Here is a 22719-nt window from a genome sequence, read left to right as displayed (position 1 = left end):
ATCAATCCTTCCTCTAGATGTGTGGAGGGCTAATGGTCTCAACACTGATGCTCCCAGGCCTTGGTGCTTCTTTGAATGTATTTTTAATTTTTTTTCCTGCCTGTTCCTTTATTTATTTCTACCTGCCTTCATTCGTTACTGTCAGTGTTTCTGCCTTATTTTCCCTTTATTTTTGCTTTTAATCTTCTGTGATCTTGAAAACCAGGTAACCGTGCTTAGAATTTTGTGTAAAATTAGAATGAGTAGACTGATCAAAGGCTCAAAGAGAATTCTAAAGAATAAAGTATAAGAGATTTATTATTTCAAGACTTTTATTTTCAGCTTTTTTTATCCACAGAGGATTTTTTTAAAGGCTATCTTCTTTTTTTTTTTAATAAGGAAGTTTTAATTAATTAATTAATTTTAAAATGTTTATTTATTTTTGAGAGAGAGAGAGAGAGAGAGAGAGAGAGCAAAGCCAGGGAAGGGCAGAGAGATGGAGGGAGACACAGAATCCAAAGTAGGCTCCAGGCTCTAAGCTGTCAGTGCAGAGCTCAACGCGGGGCTCCAACCCACAAACTGTGAGATCATGACGTGAGCTGAAGTCGGACACTTAACCGACTGAGCCACCCAGGCGCCCCTAAAGGCTATTTTTTCTCAGCTTTCCTCTGGGTAGGTGAAGTTGCCTCATCTATCCACAAGTGTTCATGAGCTGAATTTGGGGAGGACAGTATTTTTCAAAATGTGGCCTGCAGAGTACCTCCATCAGAATCATTTAGAGGTGCTGTTAACATGCAGGTGTGTCCCACCCCCTGACATGTTGAATCAGAGTTTCTGGGTGGAGGGCTCAAGCATACACATTTTCATTAAGTAGCCCAGCTATTTGTACGTCCTAGAGTGTAGGGCTATCGTAACAGGTGCTCTGTCTGTGTTCTTAACCTGAGCTGAGCTTGTCTCACATTTGTAGTTGCAAATTTCCGAGAAGCTCAGAGAAGCAGAAAAGCCTGTGGTTAAAAGTGCAGACTCTAGAGCCGTTATCCCTGGGCTCAAATCCCAGTTCTACCTCTAACTACTATCTAATATTGGGCAACCTGTGTAAATGGATTGTGCTTCCCGTTCCCTATCTATAAAATGGAGATGACAATGGTACTTACCTTATAAGGTTGTTGCATTAATATAAAAACAGGATTAAAAACAGAAAGCACACACTAAATGTTAGCTATTATTGCTACATATTTTTGTATAGTGGTTATGTCATAGCTTTTGTGGTTTTTCTGAAGCATATGATTGCTGCTATACCTAAAGATATTCTCCCCAGCCACCCCTGTGCCTGAACACACATACATAGACATGCCTGATACCATGCATGACATGTTATGACCTGGCTTCAAGTGACACAACTGTATGTCATGGTCATGTTGAGTTACTCCTACCTCTTTGCAAGGAAAATAGATATAAGTTTGGAAGAGTGTCATTGTCATGAGCCTTAATTTTTATAGATGTTTTAGCCTCAAATTGTGAGACTCATCTAAGGAATCACAGCAGAGTTGTGGCTTTGTTTGAAGTTGAGACCGTGAGTGAGGGTTCTTCTATGTGCATCAAATTATGCAGCAATTATGATGGAGTCCCATCCAGAATTCTACTGGTTTCCATGGCAACCTGAATTCAAAATAGGATCTTAGAAGCCTCTTTAGAGTGGAAAAAAGCAAGTTTCATTCCTTCTGTAAGTTATGGAATATATCGTCTGTGCAAAACATTTTCTAAATGGAACTTTTGTCTTTTTCCTTATTCTTGCCATTAGTAATTTTAATGTTGTTGTAGTACTACATTCCTAAATTCTTCCTGTATCTCTGAATGAGAATCTCAAGGCTCCCTAAAGTGCTCATTTTGCTATGAATAGCTAATGTTTTTCTCTGTTGCTCATAACAGATGCACTATGTATTTTTTGACTTTTCTGACTAATACTACAGTAATTAGTAAGAGGAAAGAGCCACTGTTACAGAGTTCCCAGGTTAGCAAGTCAACCTATTTTTAGTGGCAACTTAAAGAAAAAGCTTTTGAGTAAATGCCTAAGTTTTGTAAAAGACGTATTTTAGCACGTATCTGTCTGAAACAATTCTAAAATTGGAGCTTGTGATCACGAAGACCCGACTCTTCTGCACGCGTTGACTAACTGATTTGGCAATTGCACATATAGCAGTGAGGATTGGCTGGTTTCTGCTGTGCTAACAAACACGCTGAAAAGCCTCAGTGGCTTACGAAAACAAAAGTTTATTTCTCATTTGTGCTTCCTGACCATCACAGGTTTGCTATAGTTCTCTCTCCCTGCCATTCACTGCCATCTTCACTCTGGGACCTGGGTTGACAGAGCTGCTCCTGTCTGGGACTTTGTCAGTTCTATGGTAGAGAGAGAAGAGAGCATGGTAACACTTAAAGCTTCTATCAAGAAGTGACATGCTTTTCTGCTCACAACTCATTATCTACAGCAAATGTCATGTCTGGGCCTCAATCCACAGGTTAGGGACAAAAAACATCCCCATGTCCAACAGTGCATATGGTGATAAAATTCATCACAACAGGGACATCAGAGCTTGGGATAGTAGATTTTTTTAGGGATGTTGATGGTTGGGAATAAAGGTATAATCACAGATTTTGAGAGTGTGTTAAAATGATCCATGAGGAATTTGTGACTTACTGAAATCCTTGCAGCCATTTAGTGGCCAAATGGGCACTAACACCAGGTCTCTTAGTGCCAAGTCTAGCCTTCTTTTCTCTCTCAAATTAGGAGACTTGTTTGCATGGTTTTGACAAATGAGCTCTTTATATAAGATAGCAGTGTATTCAACCTTGGGTTAAGGCACTTTCTCTTCCATTTGTTTTCATCTTTTGGATTAATGTTACTTTGGATAATTAAATTAAATTAAACATTTTAATTTTTGACAGTGGAACCCAGTGACTGCATAAACATTTTTGTAATTGGTTCTCTGAGGCACAGGACCTTCAAGAAATGAAAATAGCCAATAAGACATTTTTCCAGCAGTAGTTTTTCTATATTGTTTTAGAATTATGATTCTTAATTTTTTTAATATTTGTTTATTTTTGAGAGAGAGAGAGAGAGCAGGGGAGGGGCAGAGAGAGAGGAAGACACAGAAGCCAAAGCAGGCTCCAGGCTCTGAGCTGTCAGCACAGAGCCCGATGCGGGGCTTGAACTCATGAACCGTGAGATCATGACCTGAGCTGAAGTCGGACGCTTAACCGCCTGAGCTACCCAGGTGCCCCATGGAATTATGACTCTTTCGGTTGCACCCAAATCATCAGAAAGAAGAAGGATCTAGAAAGAGACTTGTACTGGATCAAGAAGGACTTTTTTTGAACCATAGTGTGTTGCTTGTTGGGATATATATTCTATACTTCATTAACATTGAACAACCAAGGGGTGCTTAGGAATTGTGGCAGTGGGGGTGGCAGTGTATCACTAATTCCAGGTGAATATATGGCTGAACCATTTCCTTCATGTGATACTGCCCCAGAAGAAAACTTAAGTGGTCTCGATTGACCTGCCAGCTTCTTTGGGTATATCAACTGAGACTGATGATTTAGGTTCACTATTTACATGAGGAGTTGATGATGTTTGCCACATCATGTTGTCTCACAGGATAGTGTAGTGTTTTCCCAACTAGTTAGAAAAGGCCTGACTTGCTGAGCCAGTGAATTTCCCTACAGAACAGATGGGGAGACAAGTGGAAGAGAAGTATTGGTCCAGGAGACCTGAAACAGTCTCTAATGTGGAGTGAAGTCAGGAAATCTGTCAAAGGTCTGCTGTGAAGATTCCATCCTTCTGAAGGAAACAACCAGCCTGTCCTGTAACGCAAATAGGAGGGTGAGCCTCCTTGCTGCAGAGTTCTCTTTGTGATCACAACCTGACATTCTTGCTGATTTCATAGTAATGGTTGCATGAAGAGACTCAAAGAGGATGTCTTCAGTATGCGGGGGCAAGGGTCTTGTGCCTAGGGCATGCTTTTCTGAGGGTCCTGGTGCTTGATTTGGCCTCCTCTTTGGGGACTCCCTGCTATGTGAATCTCCAGGCATTCCATCATGGTGGCTCACTAGGTCCTGTGCCAATGGACCCCTCAGGCCTGAGGACACATTTCACATGCTCATTTTTTGCAGCTTGATATATTTTCTCACTGGTATTTCTGTCTACCTTCTGCTTGATGACATTTAATATTCATAATGATGTGTTTGAAGTGCTCACAAAGACTTCAATATTTTTGGTGTGAATGAGACATGTTTTATGAAAATGTGTGATCCTTATATGGCGCATGTATATTCTATGTAAGCGGACTTGTGGTAAAATTCTGTATTAGGATAACTGAGTCCTGAGTTTCAGATTTAGAAAGGATCTTAAAGTCTATCTGGAATTGTAACATTTATTTATTTTTGAGAGAGAGAAAGAGAGAAGGGGCAGAGAGATAGGGAGACACAGAATCCGAAGCAGGCTCCAGGCTCTGAGCTGTCAGCACAGAGCCTAGCGCAGGGCTCGAACCCACGAACCGTGAGGTGAGATTGTGACCTGAGCCGAAGTCTGGCACTCAACCGACTGAGCCACCCAGGTGCCCCTCTATCTGGAATTCTAGATCACTGTTCATCTATATCATTTGTGGCCTCTCACCTGTTGGGATGCAGACCTCACTACCCCAGGAGACAGTGACTCTCGTGGAATAATTCTTCTGCGGTCTTCATCATATTGAAGCTACATCTGTCTCCTTCTACTTCTGGCCTTCTTTAGCCCTAGTTCTGCTTTCTTTGATCACCCAGAATGTCTATCCCTTTTCCTCCATGGGAGTCCTTCAAATATGTCTCCCTGCCTCGGGGCCAAGTTTCTTCTCTCACCATTTCTCACGGAAAATGTTTTCATTTCCTCTCTCTCTGGTTGCTGTCCTTGGGCTGTGTTCCCTTGGATCCCTAGCCTTCCTTTTATAGTGCAAGGTCTGGAATAAATGTGAGACTCCAGCCATGGCTGGGCCAGTTGCCCGGGCAGAGTGGTCCTGATGGAAGTGGCACAACCTTGGCCGTCAGACACACTTGGGCTCAGAATCCAGCTCTGCCACAGGCTGGCTGTGTGACCCGTGTGCTGTTTTCTGATCTTTGAGCCTCGAGTTTGTTCATCTTGTAAAATGAGGACAATGATTCTTTCATCCAAGGGGAATTGGGAGCAATAAATGGATGACATGTTTGAAGAATCAAACATCAGTTTATGGCATATGATCTGTTCTTAGTAAATGTTTTTTTTTTCTCATTGTTTTGGTATTAAATATTTGTTAATTCAGACAATACTATATCAGGTTTTTGGTGGCTGTGTCTTCATTCTTGTGCCACACCGAATTTGCAGTGATTGTGAGTCCCAAATTCTTTGTCATGTGCTGTTGTCACACCCATCTCTCCTCTCTGGTTGAAAATGTGTAACAAGGGGGGCACCTGTCAGTGTCAGTCAGTGGAGTGTGTGACTCTTGATCTCAGGGTCATGAGTTCAAGCCCCATGTTGGGTACAGAGATTACTTAAGTAAATAAATTTGTTTTGAGAGAGAGAGGGTACAAGTCAGTGAAGGCAGGGTAGGGGAGAGAGAAAGAGAGAGAGAGAGAGAGAGAGAGAGAGAGAGAAGTGGGGCTCACCCAAAGTGAGGCTTGTGTTCACCCAGAGTGGGGCTTGAGCTCACCCAAAGTGGGACTCGAACTCACAAACCGTGAGATCATGACCTGAGCTGAAGTCAGATGCTTAACCCACTGAGCTACCCAGGCACCCATAAATAAATAAAATTTTTAAAAAGTGTGTGACAAGTATCTCATGGAGATAACAACACCTGCCTCATAGAATTGGTCTTTAGAGTAAATGAAATGAGATCATACATGTAAAGCATGTGGCACAGTATTTTTTATTTTCTTTTATTTTTTTAAGTAGGCTCTATGCCCAGTGTGGGGCTTGAACTCACGACCCCAAGGTCAAGAGTTGCATGCTCCTCCAACTGAACCAGCCAGGCGCCCCTTTGTGGCACATAATTTAAATACAGTACAGTGAAGAAGCTAGCTGTGATCTTTATTATTGCTAGTTATACTAATTGTTTTACTGCAAATTGATTTTAATGGTGTTTACTTCCCTAAGGTCAATATTTTGATATAAACAAAATGTGACAGATTCAATGAAGAAGCTTTTTGAGGAGCTAAGAGAGAAAGGAATCGTTTCAGTTAGGGAGAATGAGCTTATGTAAAGGGTTAGTGCAGCACCTGAACTTCATTAGCCTGTCAGTAAAACTTAGCCCCCTGTGGCACTTGACTTTCATTCCGGACTCGACATCAGTGCTTTCTTCTAAGAATTGACATAACTTAGATTTTAATCTCAAGAAAGTACATTTCAACCCACAAAAGGCAGATAAGACAGTGGCTTGGATATTTTTTAGTGTGTGCTGTGTCCCATCCCGGGCCCAGCAGAGAAAGGCTGGACGGATGTCAGATTCAAAGACAAGCAGCTGCTGGCCATCTTTCCTCAGTGCTGCAAAGATGTCATTTTGATTACACATTTTGGTTTTGGTATCAACCAATCCCATGACAGGAAATTAATGACACAAATGTTACTTCCCACACTGCGGTAGCTGTCATTTTGACGCCCTGCTTATTCTGTGCCTCCCTCTTTTAAATAAACTTTTTATTGTAGTGTAGTTTTAGACTTACAGAAAAATTGTGAAGGTAGAATTCACATATACCCCGCACCCCATATCCTCTGTTACTACCATCTTGCATTAAAAGGACACATTTGTCACAATGAACGAACCAGTATTTGTACCATATTATGAACAAAAGTCTGTACTTTATTCAGATTTCTTACTTTTTGCCCAATGCCCTTTTTCTGTCCCAGGATCCTACCCAGGATTCCACATGCCATTTAATCATGTCTCCTTAGGTTCCTCTTGGTTTTGAGTTTTCTCTGCCCTATCAACCTGCTTTGAACTACTTTTCAAGAGATGGCTCTTTTACATTTTTGATAAATGCCTGCCTGATGGTGGGTCTTAACAGGGCTGTTAATTTTTCTCATTAACCCTTCAACAAACATATATAAAGCACCTACGAGATGAGGTAATGGAACCTCTGGACAGAATGAAGGTAAATTGCCTTCCCTCATCATCCTGCGGCTCAACTTTTCAAGTGCTTGCAGAGCCCCTGGAGAGCTTGTTAAAGTGCAGATTCTGGTTTAGTAGTTCCAGGGCATGGCCTGAGAGTCTGAATTTTTTTTTTAACATTTATTTAGTTTTGAGAGACAGAGCGAGACAGAGCGTGAGTGGGGGAGGGGCAGAGAGAGAGGTTGGGGGGACACAGAATCCGGAGCAGGCTCCATGCTCTGAGCTGTCAGCATAGAGCTCAATGTGGGGCTCGAACTCACAGACTGCGAGATCATGACCAGAGTTGAAGTCGGATGCTTCACTGACTGTGCCAGGTGCCCCTAAGAATCTGAATTTTTACAGGCTCCAAGGTGTGCCCATGCACAGGGACCACACTATGAGGATCAGGACCCCATACTTGTGTGTAGATAAATTGTTCAAGACAGTCTCTGCCACCAAGAACCTTGTGATTCTGTTAGGGGGGAAAAGTAGACTGAACAAAGGAGGTGGTAAAAAGCAAATTGTGAAATGGAGGCAATAGATGGTAAAGATGGCCATTGTAAAAAAAATAAATGAACCCAAAACAGCAGAAAATAAATGGTGAGGATGTAGAGAAATTGGAAGTTTTGTGCATCGCTTGCAGGAATGTAAAATGGTGCAGTTGCTGGGGAAAATGGTGTAGAAGTTCCTCAAAAATTGAAATGTAGCATCACCATGTGATTCAGCAATTCCGCTTCTGGGTATGTGCCCGAAAGAACTTGAACAGGGGACTTGAACAGCCCAAGTGTCTATCAACAGTTGAGTGGATACACAAAATGAGCTATGCACATACACTGTAATATTATTGAGCCTTACACAGGAAGGAAATTCTGATGCAGGCCACAACATGGATAACCCTTGAAGACATTACGCTCAGTGAAATAAGTCAGTCGTAAGAGGACAAGTACTGCAAGATTTCACTTGCGTGAGCTACCCTTAGGAGTCAAGTTCAGAGACAGAAGGTAGAATGCTGGTTGCCAGGGCCTGGGAAGGAGGAGGGAATAGCGAGTTAGTGTTTCACCGGCAGAGTTTCAGTTTTGGGAGATGAAGTTCCTGAACTAGACAGTGGTGATGGTTGCACACCAGTGTGGATGTAATTAATGCCACTGAACTGTATACTAAAAACGGTCACAAGGAAATGGTCACAAGAAAAAAAGCTTATAACTGTGTGATGGTGCATGTTAACTAGACTTCTTGTAGTGACCATTTTGCAATATATACAACTATCAAATCATTATGTTGTACAACTGAAACTAGTATGTGTCAGTTATATCTTAACTCTAGAAATGGTTAAAATGGTAAATTTTTATGTCATGTATATTTTGCCATCATTTAAAAAATGATTTAAAAGGCACATGCACGAGAAGAATAATAGATGGTCGAGTTGTCAGGTGAGAAAAATAAAATGAGGACAGTCAGGCCTCATTTGTGGACCACACGTGATGTGCCAGGTGCAAAGTGCTTTTTAACTTCTTTAGCCTACAACAACCACCCCAGGAAGCTTATTAGCCCTGCTGATAGATGTCCGAACCAAGAAAAGGAAGAGATTACTGAGGGCTGTATGTAACAAACAGAGAAGTCTCCAAGAAGTTGGTGGAATTTGGAGGAGAGACAGGATTTTGGTGGAAAGAACTTGGGGGGCATTCTAGATGGGAGTATCAAACTGAAGTGTTTTCAGAGCCCGCAGCCAACATAAATGGAAGTGGCTTAGCGCAAGGTGACAGGGAGTGGTGTAGACTATGGCATACTGAATAGACCACATCCCACCTAAGACATTCAGATTTCATACGTAATCCCAGAGAAGTGAGGGCCACTGTTGGGCTTTCAGACAAGTGTTAGGTAATACTGAACTTCTCAATGTGAGGTCCTCACATCCCTGAAGGTATGCAGGGTGATGCCAAGGATATGCAAGACCACATGACACAGGAGTCTCATCTTTTTGGCTGAGTCAAAAGTACTAGAAGATTGTGGGTAAAAATTGTGTGTTAAGTATTTAAAGATATTTTTATGTTATGACAAAGACAAATGGAATACATTAGAATACTAATGTAGCTAACCAGTTATTATGTTCCAAGTTTTTAAGATACATTCTGTCGATGAAAATAATGTGAAGCTAATACTAACTGAACACTCACTATGTGCCAGGTGCCATTCAGAGCAATTTGCATGTATTATCTCTTTCGAGCCTTGTCACAGACCACGTGATCACTAATTGCTATTACTCCTACTTACAGATGAGGAGATAGAGGTGTGAAGAGGTGACTCTAGCAGGAATCTAGGTCACAGTGGTTGCCACGGTTGTACTTAAAATGAACTCTGAGTTTCCTCAAAGTTATGCATAAATTCTTTATTCATGGCCCTATAGTCCAAGAGTAATTTAACTAGTGGCCACTAGATGTCACTACCGGGTGCTTTTAAAGAAACAGTCCTGGAACCCCGTGACTCCGCGGGACTTGAAGAAAACAGGAAAAAAAAAACAAAAACAAAAAAAAACCATAGCCACTGGTATTTACGGTATTCCTGTTGGAAAATGCCAACCTGACCTGGTTGCCATAGCACCTCTGTTTCCTTCCCTCCCACCCTCAGTCCAGCCCAGCTAGCTGGGTGCTTCGGACCCCAACCCTGGTGGGTTGTATAATTTCAGGAAAACAGAAGAGACTCTCACTTCATACCTCAGTTCCCTCCCTAATAGACTGGCAGCTCCACTGAGGATGGGCTGGAGCGTTTTGGTTGTTGGTGTGTGTGTGTGTGTGTGTGTGTGTAAGAGAGAGACAGAGGCAGAGACTAAATTGTGTTTTGTCCAGTTTTGAATACCTTGGGACTAGGGCTTTCAGTTTCGACCTTCACCATGGTGTTTGCACACAGTACAAGTGTGACAAACACCTGTCTTTGAAGTACACAGAAGGGCAGGAGAGGGGCTTGTACATGAGGCACCAGCAAATGAAAGAACAATCTGGAAAGGGAATAGGGAGGGTCTGGGGCCTCTCTGGGGCTGTGGGTGGTGGAGGTGATGAGGAGAATGTGCCAGGGTCTCATTCAGAGGGAAAGAAACAGACGGAGCAAGGGACACTGTGCCCTCCTTACAGCTCCCCAGCCAGCACCGATTCAGGGTACAACTATAGAACCCACACATTTTTCTTCCAGTGCCTACAAAGATGTGTCAAGAATGAGCAAATCAAATATATAAGATTTATTTTTAAAGTTTTTCTTCCTTGGTCTCAGCATTCTACAACTAATTTTGAAATCTTTCTTCTCTATTGCAAACTTCTGGAGAGTTCTGTATTTATACCTTAATGCAGTCAATAGATGATGAATTACATTTGTATTCCAGTTCACTTGAGGCAGGAAAATGAAGAGAAAGTTCTCTAAAACAGGGTGTTTATACAAAAGTAGAGTAGAGAAGGGGGGAAAACTGCTAGGAGAAAAATGTAAAGTTTGTACTGAAATGTGTCTTCTTTCTTTTAGAGAGGAGGTCAGAATATAATAGTCACATCAGGAGCTGTTTTGAAAAGTGGGGCTGCATAAGTTATGAGAACAGCTGCAGAGATCTTTTAAAAAAATCTGGCTAATAAAGCAAACAATACAGCTGATTGTCTTTAAATTATAGGAAGAGAATGTCATTATCATGCAGAATTTTATATTTTACATGGGTCCTGAAGTTCATTTGCACAGAAGTGGAAAGTATGCTTTGCATTATGGTCATTGATAGGATGTGTTTAAAAATTTTGGAACATAAGGGCGCCTTCCTGGCTCGGTTGGTGGAGTATGTGATTCTTGATCTTGGGGTTGTAAGTTCAGGCCCCACGTTGGGTGTAGAGATTACTTAAAAATAACTTTAAAAAAATTTGGAACATAATTGGTGCTTTCAAGAAACTTTCCACCTTTATTTATTTATTTATTTATTCATTCATTCGTTCGTTCATTCATTTACATTTTAGAGAGAGAGCAAGAGTGCACATGCAACCTGAGGAGGGCAGAGAGAGAATCTTTTTTTTTTTATATTAAACATAATTTATTGTCAGATTGGTTTCTATGTAACACCCAGTGCTCATCCCAACAGGTGCCCTCCTCAATGCCCATCACCCACTTTCCCATCTCCCCCACCCCCCATCAACCCTCAGTTTGTTCTCAGTATTTAAGTCTCTTATGGTTTGCCTCCCTCCCTCTCTTTAATTTTTCCCCCTTTCCCCTCCCCCATGGTTCTCTGTTAAGTTTCTCAGGATCCACATATGAGTGAAAACATGGTAACTGTCTTTCTCTGCCTGACTGATTTCACTTAGCATAATACCCTCCAGTTCCATCCACATTGCTACAAATGGCCAGATTTCATTCTTTCTCATTGCCGAGTAGTATTCCATTGTATATATAAACCACATCTTCTTTATCCATTCATCAGTTGATGGACATTTAGGCTCTTTCCACAATTTGGCTATTGTTGAAAGTGCTGCTGTAAACATTGGGGTACAAGTGCCCCTGTGCATCCTGTATCCCTTGGGTAAATTCCTAGCAGTGCTATTGCTGGGTCATAGAGTAGAGGGAGGGAGAATCTTAAGCAGGCTCCACGTTCAGTGCAGAGCCCCATATGGGGCTCGACTGCACGATCCTGAGATCATGACCAGAGCAGAAACCAAGAGTTGCATGCTTAACTGACTGAGCCACCAAGGTGCCCCAATGTATCCTTATTTAAAAAAAAATTCTTTTTGCTATTCAGCTTGTGTGCTTTCCATTGCCCAACAGAAGCATTCTTATTAAAATAAATAGATCCCATTAATAGGCTTTTGCTCTGGGAAAGTATTTGTAAAATCTTCCACTGCAGATATTTAGACCATAGTCACTGTCTAACCTCAGTGTATTTCTTGTGTATATGTACAGAGAAAAAGTTAAACAGATACATCTTAGATTTCTGTTAGCTCCACGTTATTTTGTGTTAAAAAGATCATCTTCCTAAAAAATCATACTGCTAGGTTTTGTTTTTAAGCGAGGGGAAGAGGGAGGCAAACTTTTACAGTGAAATAGCTTCACTTTAAAAATATTGCTGCATTGTGGCACCTGGGTGGCTCAGTTGGTTGTGCATCTGACTTTGGCTTAGGTCATGATCTCAGGGTTCATGAGTTTGAGCCCCACGTCGGGCTCTCTGCTGTTAGGGCAGAGCCTGCTTCGGATCCTCTGTTTCCCTCTCTCTGCCCCTCCCCGGCCTGCGCTCTCTCTCTTTCTCATATCCCTCATATAAATAAACATTTTTTAAAAGTAGTGGTGTATTGCGAGTTATCCCCTTTAAGACTCTGGAACAGTTTGTTTAACAAGATTCTTGGGACTTGCAGAGAGTGAAGGCACAGGCACATCCATGATCACGTCTAAAGCATGGGAGGGAAGGCGGGGGCAGCCCTTTGGCGGTGGCACAGGGTGCGTGCCGGCTTCAGTGTGCCTGGGACACTCCTCGGAGGGCTGGTCATCGTCAGCATCTTTAGATCTCTGCCTGGAAGGACACAGAAGCCAGCTTTCTAAAACACCTCTCACAAATCTCCTTGCTATCTTTTGTATTGTCATCCCACCTGATTTGAAAAGCTCCCACTGACCCTTCACATTGACTCACATTCTCTTCAACAGCCCATCAGAACCACACTTCCCACATGCTTTCCTTGAAATCCCAACCTGATGTAAAATTTTCCTCCACAAATATTTATACCGGTAGGACTCATTTTATAACTGAGCAGGTACTGCCTTGCCCGATGATGGTTTTGTTCAGGAATATCTCCTCGACTTGAGTGTAAACTTCAGGTGGGCAGGAACTGGCTGCTGCTACCCATTCTTCCACCTTCTTTAGGCACCCAGCCCTGGGCCAGGTCCAGTGTGCTGAGAGGTGGTGATTAAGCACATGTACTCTGGGCCTGATTTCCTGGATTTGCATGCTGACTGCTACTTCCTGACTGTAACCTTTGGGAACCCAGAGGCAACCTACCTTCTGTAAGATGGAAATCTTAACACTATCTACCTCATAGGGTTATTGAGAAGATTCAGTGAGGGATGGTGTGAAAAGTGCATAGAACAGTACCATATAAACACGATAGAGGCCTCAGTTATTGTTATTTTTCAGCAAACATCTGCAGGTGGAAGACCGGAGGCCCATGAAGAGACCGCTGGGGCAGTGAGAATGGAGGGATGGGCTCCAGGCTTCCTGCACCTTTCTCCTTACTCTCTGCATGGGCCACAGGTGTCAGGCCTGCCTCAGCTCAGGCTCCTTCACCATTTGCTTCTAGGAGGGGAGAGTAGATGCAGAGTGCTGTCACTGAGAGAGAATTCCAAGGTTCAAGTGGAAAGGATTTGGTGCCTGCACAGTGGAAGTAGGGGAAATACGTGGGGACTTACGGATGCCTTCCAGGTTTCCAGCTTGGATATCTAGGTTGACAGTGATGCTGCTGACTGAGAAAGAGATCCGAGAGTAGAACAGATCAGAGCGGCAGGTAAGGAGTTCAGTTATGGACATGCTGAGTTGGCAGTGTCCAGGATGCATCCAGATGGAGACACCCACTGGTAACGACAACAACAGATAGCGTGTGTCAGAAGAATATGATGTTCCCCGCCACTGTTCAAGCCCTTCACTGGTTCTATTCCACTTGGTCTCACAACCACCCGATGAGAGAGATACTATTGTTATTCCCATTTGCCCACCACTTTACGCAAACCCTCCATCTGTAGTCTCAGAGGAAGGCAAGTCTGGGCATGTAGATGTGGTGAAGCCACCGCAGTGATGGTACTGTTTGAAGGGAGACTGTAGAGTGAGGTGGGTGTGCACTGAAAGAAACCCGTTTGCTGGCGTAAGGGAACATCATCATGGAGGATACAGGATCGACGTAAGGTATGAGTGGGAGGAAAGGTCAAGTGAGAGCATAATACTTGGTGTGGACTCAATGTGTCCCTCCCCAAAATCCAGATGTTGAAGCCCTAATGCCCCATGGGAAGGTATTTGGGGATAGGGCCTTTGGGAGGTGGGGCCCTCGTGATGGAATTAGTGCCCTTATGAGAAGAGACGGGTGAGAGAAGCCATGTGAGGACGCAGCAAGAAAGCAGCTGTGTTCAAGCCAGGAAGGGGGCTCTCAGAAGAACCCAACCCCGCTGGCACCCTTGTCATAGACTTCCAGTCTCAGAACTGTGAGAAATAAATATTTGTTGTTTAGGCCAGCCCGTCTGGTATTTTGTGACAGCCTGAGCTAACTAATACCACATTCTTATTAAAATCTCCAAGAAAAGGTTACAGGATTGATGACAGTGATTTGATACAATATTTAGGTTGCCCATTTCAATCAAGGTTTGCGTGAATTTCTTTCAAATTCTGTAAATTAACGCTCTTGTGAGGTAAGTAGGTAGTAAGTGTTATTATTGAGGGTACCTAGGAAGAAATGAATATGGCAATAGAATCCTGGTTAGACACTCCTCACCAGGCATTTTATTTAATAAAGCACCCACTGAAAGAGGGTTTGGATTGCAAAGCACTAGTTATGTCCTGGAGCTGGGTTAGTAATTTTCAATTAACTTTTAGGGTGGCATAGCCTGGTGCCTAAACAAAATGAAGTGGCTGCTAATGATTTATTTTGCACTCTACTTGCTGCCTTAATTATACCAAGAAGTTTAACTCTGTGGTTCTCAGCTCTGACTTGGAATCAGAATCACTGGAGAGCTTTAAGAAAACTGCACACTTGGGCCCCCCTCCTGTGAATGAATATTGGTTCAGTAAATCAGGGTGGGGGTGGAGGAGCAGACTAGGGCTTTTTTGGCGGGGGAGGGGGACCAATGCATTTCTCAAATAGGTGTGCTTTTGTTAAGATGATGCAATGACATAAGTATTGATTTCCTCTTTATCCGACAATCTCATTGAAATTATTTCCCCAAAAAAGATATAAGGAAAAAAAAAGCTGTAATAGAGCTGACAGATAGGAAAGGGTGCAATCAACGGTTCAGAAATGCTGAGGCTTTTCTGGAAAATACCAGCAGATGGGATCGGATTCAAAAGGGTTACGGAGTAGAAAACTTAAAATGATCTGGAGTGACTTGCTTGAGGTGAGCGCCACTGTGGGCGGGAGCTGGGAAGAAACGCCACCGCGCCATCTAGTGGCGGTCAGTAGTAGGCCTCGGAGTGATTGATTGTCAAGGTAATTAATGAAGGCACCCTGTTGCCACCTGCTTTCTCATGCAGAGCAGCTGGTGGCAGCGTTTGTCTCGAGGCTAGAGCTGCAAGAACAGTTCTCCAAGTAAAATTCAGACTATGTCTTAGGGTGGGAGTCCCCAGCATTGGCACTGAGGTGACAGAGAGAAGCACCACACAGGTAACCGTACTTTGAGGGGGAGTAATAAGACTCACCTGCTCGTCCTACTTTGGTGGAGGGGCTGGTCACTTGCTTTACTGCCCCACTCACACAACCAATGGGGATGCTGGCAGATGGCCTGTCTGCCTGCTTGTGTGCAGGTTCTCACAGAGTCGGCTAGACAGCGCTGGAATTCAGGAGAGGCCAGCTGTACAAATAGATCTTCTGCGGTATGTGCTGAACAAACCACATCCGGACCCAGATTGGGCATGAGCAGCCAGTTATTAGCCAGATCCATCGCTGATTCTCCTGGATGGATTACTCTGTGACTCTGTTTGCTAGTTTGTAGAGAGGAGATGATAGGGTGAGAGCTAGGATAGAGCTAGGATAGCAGGCACTGTTGATTTCTGCATGGTCCTCAGTTACTTTCACATCTATGATCTGAGGCATTGGTACTTTTGTTCCCGCTTTACAAATAGGTGACCGAGGATCAGAGGAATTAAGGGACTTACTGACATTCACACAGATAATACGTGGCAGAGTTAGGATACAAAAGTAAGCCTGGGGAATCGGGTTATATTCTCTTTCCCCTTATGACATAGTTTCCAACTTATTTGATTTCAACTATTTGGTAACCATTCATTTCTAGAAGACAGAACAAACTGAGGGAGCTGTAGGTAGCATTATGTGCCAACATAATTAGTAGACTCTAGAAGCTGTGAAATATTGAGACATATTCTCAAATGATGGCTCCTATGTGAGTGACATGACAGTAGGGAAAAGGATGGTTCCATATGTCAAAAAGGGTTTTCTGTAGGGATTTGATTGTAGCTGAATAGAGTGTGTATTAGTTTCCTGAAGCTGCTGTAACAAATTACCACAAACTTGGTGTGGCATAAACCAACAGATATTTATTTTCGCACAGTTCTGGAAGGTGCAAGTCTGAAGTGAAGATGTCGGTAGGGTCACCTTTCTCTGAAGGCTCTAGAGGAGATTCCCTTTCTTCCTGTCCTAGCTTCTGGTGGTTGTTGGCATTCCTTGACCTCCAGTCCTGTGACTGCTTCACTCCAATCTCTGCATTCATTTTCACATCACCTCGTCCCCTGTGTCTGTGTCTTCTCCTCTTCTGTCTCTTGTAACCTTTCATTGGATTTAGGGTGCACCTGCATAATCAAGGTGCATAATCAAGGATGATCTCATCTCAACATCCTTAGCTTAACTGCATCTTCAAAGACACTTTCTCCAAATGAGGTCACATGTAGAGGGTCCAGGGATTTGGATATGGACAGATCTTTAAAAAAAAAATTTTTTTTTAACATTTATTTATTATTGAGAGACAGAGACAGAACCTGAGCATGCGAGGGGCAGAGAGAGGGGGAGACACAGAATCCGAAGCAGGCTTCAGGCTCTGAGCTGTCAGCTTGGAGCCTGATGCGGGGCTTGAAGCCACAAACCATGAGATCATGACCTGAGCTGAAGTCAGACGCTCAACCGACTGAGCCACCCAGGTACCCCTGGATATGGACAGATCTTATGGGAAGCACCATTCAACCCACTACAGAGTGTAAATATCTTATTTACCTATTTTTTTTTCCACAGTGAAATAAAAATCCCTTGGCTCTCATGCCCTATGATGTAAATTTATACAACCATCAGAACACCTCAGCTGTAGAGATTAGATCCTTGTTGTTTTTTCTTAAACACCAACTGGTAACAGCTGCCAGTTTGAAGACCAGAGCTTGTCTTGAGCTGTGTCTGTTTGTGATGACATTTCCTATAACTCTGTTTCTCCCTCCTTTTCTTTAGCCTCCTAGGCAAGATATTTGGTTTTCAGTCTTGGAAACTACCGTTCAGAAGAGAGGCAATCATGCAAAAGAAAATAGGAAAACTGTTCTGTAGTTTCTGTATTCTTTAGCAGTGGAATGGAATGGCAGCTTTACTCAGCTCCAGATTGGAAGAAAGGTAAAAGCATTGGGAAGGGAGTGGATATCAGACTTTTAATTTTTGAGACACTCGCATTTTCTGTTTGCAGAAGGAAAAAAATGAAAGCCAGGAGGATTATATAAGGTCACTTGGCAAGTCGTAGGCTGACCCAGCATTAACACTTGGAGCTTCTGAGTTCTCTGCTCCAATCCCCTGAATCACAGAGCATCTCCAGGGGTTCTTACACCATTCATTTTTGGTTGTCTGGGCGGTATATGAGGGTCTCGACATTCACAGTCAAAGAACACACAGGGGAAGCTGGGCCTCGAATTTGTTTTGTTTGAGCCTCATTCAATAAGTGGGTGAAAAAACAAATGCCGTGGTTGTATTGTTCAGACTCTGTCTGAGCAGGCTAGAGGTGTGGTGTCTGCAAGCAAATGGATTTTTTTTCGCCATACCCATACCTGCCATTGTCAATGCCTTCCTTGAATCCAGGTGAGTTGTCTGAAGGATAATCATGGCTGGAGTCGTTGTTTATATGGTCATTTGAGAAAAACAACAACAGAATGGAAAACATTCTTTCTTCTTAATAAGGACTTGCACCAAGCATTCATCTACAAGCATATTTTCCCTTTGCAGACTTTGAACTGCTTTGAACTTGTTTGCAAGGTCAGCCCTGCAACAACTTGGTCGAATCAAAGCTATTTGGGGAGCTGTAGGAAATGTTCAAGTAAACTGGGCCAAGGAAAACGTTGCTTCTTCTTAGGAGTAGTTGATGGTTCTAGCAGGTGCTGGTGGATGATGTTACAACATAGGGTCTGTGTACCAGGCCGCACTGCCAGGCCTCACAGACTTGTAAATGGTAGACTGTAATGAAGCATCTCCACTGTGGTATTATGCTTTGAGTTATTTTGCCTGCAAATTAAGCACCTTTTTTTAAAAACTCATTCTAATTCAGTCTAATGGGCTAAACACCTTTTATGCTAAACACAAGCTGCAGAAAAAGTTCACACATGATGTTTTTTTCCTTTGACCTTATAACTGCAATGGCCTTGTGGTTTATTGTCACTGCCTGGGGAAGTTTTCAAGGTATATTTTTACTGTGTCATCTAAAGGACAAGAACACTCCTGGTATGTATCTAAGGGGATAGTCATATTCATAGCTAACATTGACATTTCTGCTTGCCAACCTTTTGGAGGTAATAATTGGGCCAGTAATATTTTGGAGTATGTCTTGTTGAGTATAAACTTCTGAACAGCTTAAAAACTAAGGTTTCTGCAAATTTATCTAATTCCTGGCTTGATCAGCATACGGGCCTCAAGTCTAAGTTGCTTTCTGTTTTCACTTGGGCACAGAAGCCATTGTAAGAATTTGCAAGGCTTATAGGAATCCGTGGGCTAGAAGGAATCTGGCCTTTGCATGTATGTGTCTCCTAGATGTAGGCTGGGCAGACAATAATGTTTGCATTCGGAGCCCAGGAGGCATCCTAGTAAAATTTAAACCTCAGTATGAGGATATTAGACACATTCGACTGATATTCTCCAAATGTGTTTCTTTGCATTTATCCATTTCAACTTTAAAAGTAGTCCCTGACCTATGCCCCTTTGTTCGGAGCAGTAGCCACCAGAACTAGCTTATTTTTCTGCTCACTTCCCTCCTGCAGTTTGTTTGCCTCACCTGGGCTGCACATTTCTCCCTGCTGTGTTGTTTCATCCTTGCTTCACCTCCCTTGCCTTATCCTCCTGGTCTCACTCAACTGTCATTGGCTCCCATGAATATCTCTCTCCTGGGCCCCAGGCTCCTAGTTCCTGTCCCTGAAAGTAGGTCTAGGCTTCCTGGGTCAAACAAAAATGGTATCTACAAATTACTTTGTCTCAAAGAGTGTTTCTAGATATAGTTAGTGATCAAAAATGTGTTTCCTAACAAGAGGGAAGCTTGTGGGTAAAGCCTTGATAGTTAAAAAAGATGTTAAGGAAACATGGTTCAACATCTCTGACCCTGACCTTATCTGAGATGTTTTCTTGTCCTTTCTTCCTACACTTCCCCCAAAAAGGGACCAGAGTTGAGAACCTTGTGAGATCCACTCAATTTCAGCCCTGTCAGTGGGTGTGAGGAAAACAATAATTACTGAATTTAGAAGCCTATGAAGGTATCATTCTGACAGTACTGAAAACTGAAGTTTTCTGTTTGCATCGCTTGCAAAACCATTTGCAATTTAGGAAGTGGAATCTTTCCAAAGCTTCTTTAGTGACATGGCCTGACCTTGATTTTAGCAGAGTAAAAGTCACTCAGAGGATGGGAAATGTTCAGCTTGCATCGACTGGGTGCTCATAGCAGCAACTTTTTCTAGGGGTGACAAAATGGGTCCCAGGTGGAATAAGGGAAGACATGGGGCTGAGAGTTGTATCTTTGATTGATGCAGTGGCTAGAGTCTGGTTGCACCTTTTCTGGAAACTTAAATTTGATCCCCAAGGACCCGGTTTGCATTCACACCTGTCAGGAACTATCATAATGACACGTGAAATAGCTATGATGTTTACAGAAAAATCTAGAACTTTGTGTTGATAAGTAAAAGCCCTCCAGAGTAGGTATCCACTTAATGATCCCTGCCAGTGGTTACTGTATTTCTTTTCTCTCCACAGTTATGTACTTAACAACCTCCCAAAGCCACACTTGCCCTTAGATTTCATTCTTAACTACTTGAAAGATAAACTAATAATGCAGGGAGGAAATGCACATCGTTATTAATTAAAATTCCCAGGAAATGGGACAAAATGAAGAGAAAAGTGCTTTTGAAAAATAGCAAGTACAGCTTGCCACATTGCATAAAGAATCTTATACCCACATATACTTATAGCTGGCACTTTGGGGGCCCCAGGCCACATCACCTCTCTCCACCTCAAATTAAGCTGCAGCTGTGGTGGACAGTTCTGGTGCACAAAGTCTGCTTGCTGTCTTTCTTTTTTTTGCCTCAGGGCTTCCTCCTGAAGCCTCTGGAGTTTACTCAGTCCTTGCTGAAGCTTTTCCTCAGATGCAGAGGAGTTAACGCTCTGTCAGCTATGGCTCAGAAGATTTGATGATTAAATGCCCTTCAAACTACTCCTATACCTTCAGAGGAGCAATTTGACGGGCATTTTACCCTGTTGCTCAGAAGTCATCAGTAGGATTGAGCCCTAATTACTTGAAATGGTGAATCAGGAATGTATTCTTCGTTGGCTTTTCTTCCTTCTTGACCCAGTCTCCTGTCTTCCTCATTCCTGGTTCCTGAGAGCAGCTCCTAAAATCCTTTATCTTAGGTTCTGCTTTGGAGGAAGCCAAATTAAGATGACTGCCACCACAGAATGATGAAGAGATCATTAGAAGCATCTCCTTCAACATCTCTGTTTAAATCTCTGCTGATAAAGATAATATTTCCTGACTTGTTAGAATTTGGAAGCCAGAAAAATGAAAAGATGAAGAAAAGAATTATGTGTGGGTTTTTTTGTTTTGTTTTGTTTTGTTTTGTTTTGTTTTGTTTTTACGGTCAAATAAGATTTTGGTCATATAAGACCTTTATGGTCAAAATAAGATTTTCAGAAGCTCTACATTCAGATGGCTATGACTTTAGAAAGTTAGAGGCACATTCTTCACACCCCCTTTTCAATTATTGCCATGTCATTTGGCACATTAACAAAGTTTGGCGCATAATGGCTACTTCCAGTTCAGAACCACATACGTAGAATTATAATAGGAGGTAAGGAAAAGTCATCTGGTCAACCCCTCTGCCTTCAGACAGGCCAAGAGTTAAACTCAGTTGTCTTGTTAGGGACTGATATGAAGACATACTTCACAATGAGCTTACCAACGGCGAAGACCAACTTCTGGGAAGACTGGTTCCCTTCCAGTCCAGGAAGGGACTGGCTAGGCTCCAGCCAATCTGGAATTTTGGCTTTATTTGTTATTAGTTATAATAAGAGCTAACTTGCATCTCCAAAATGGAATTCCTGTGCTCAGAGTCCTAAAGCTTAATCTGGAACTAAACTCTGAGTTAGGAGGTGATGAGCAGCTCACCTCCATTGTGTAGAGCAGTACACAAGCATTCTTTCTGAAGAGATTTAGTAAATGCTATTTGGGAACATGCTAGAGATAATCTGGATTTCATCATAAGCAGGCTTCTCTCAGATATTTTCTGGTATAACCAAATGTCTAAAGATAAATGGGACTTAGACATGCAGTTTTTGAAAGAACCTTAGTATAATTTGTATTCCATATGTAATTCATTGCAAATGTATTCCCACTGGATTATGTCATTTTGTATAGCTACACCATTCACCAACTCCCATTTGCAAAACAGCATTCCAAAACGACTTTTTAAACAACTATTAGCAAGATTGTAAGTGGACTTACTTGTCATTTTATCAAACTAATTTTTGAAAATTCTCCTCACATCTTTTGTTATGTGTCTCTGCACATAGTACTCTCTTTCCGATGCAGTTGACTGGCTAGTTCCTTGTTCTCTTGCTCGGTTGAAATAGTACCTTCATCAGGAGGAATGTCATGACACTGGTGTGTTAAGTCTAATCAGAGAGTAAAAGGGATTAGAATATGTTTCATTGAAACCCCTTGACCAACGATGAGGTTAATGTGAGAGTTTGTAGAACTCTTTCATGTATTAAAAAAATTGGGGAACACATTTTGTGGAATAGGCACTGCAGTGGTTTTTAAGGAATCGATAGTACAGCAACGTCTAGTCCCTGTTCCTCCCGGAATCCCTGTTCTCACCTAAGTGTGGACAGCACACTGTGGTACATGCTGGGATATGGGGGTGCTGGAACCTGAGATATCTTGCAGCAGGGACCTTATAATCTCTGACCAGAAGGATTTGTGCTTTGGGCAAGGCTTCCAAGTGAGGAGGTGCTTAGGCTGACTTTCGAATGACTAATAGAGAAAGTAAGGTAAAGAGAATGAGGTAGGAAACCATTTTTTGAGGAAAATGGTTCAGTATTTTCAGAAACACAGGATAGCAAGTCCAAGTACTTCAGGAACTACTGTATGGTGTGGCTGGAGTATGTAGTGTGAGGATGTCATGCAGGAGATGAGGCCAGTCACATCAGGAAGTGGTGTGTATTTTATCCATGAAAGAATTTGAATTTTATATTAAAGAAAAGGAGGTCATAAGGTAAGTTTTGCAGAATATTTTGGTATTAAAGTGGAAAGATGTGGGACTTGAGAGGTGGGCACAGCTGGAGACAGGAAGGCCGGTAAGGAGACTATCACAACAATGCAGGGAAAAAATTAGGAGAGGCTAAACTCCTAGGGATTGAGAGAAGAGAAGTCCAGAAGGTGT

At 42.5% G+C, this 22719-nt stretch overlaps 1 protein-coding gene across 3 annotated transcripts in view; it reads left to right on the top strand.

The window, feature by feature from the left end:
* Positions 1–1638: 1638 nt before the first annotated feature.
* Positions 1639–22719, top strand: part of CACNB4 (calcium voltage-gated channel auxiliary subunit beta 4) — a 174772-nt gene continuing 153691 nt past the window's right edge. For all 3 annotated transcript variants that reach the window (XM_042948768.1, XM_042948767.1, XM_042948766.1), the window contains exons 1-2: positions 1639–1702; positions 17276–17431. The gene's annotated coding sequence lies outside the window, so the exon portion shown is untranslated. The remainder of the gene's footprint in view (positions 1703–17275; positions 17432–22719) is intronic.

Source organism: Panthera leo, chromosome C1 (assembly GCF_018350215.1).
Source record: "Panthera leo isolate Ple1 chromosome C1, P.leo_Ple1_pat1.1, whole genome shotgun sequence".
Taxonomy (NCBI): Eukaryota; Metazoa; Chordata; class Mammalia; order Carnivora; family Felidae; genus Panthera; species Panthera leo.
This window is presented reverse-complemented; position numbering and strand designations above follow the sequence as displayed.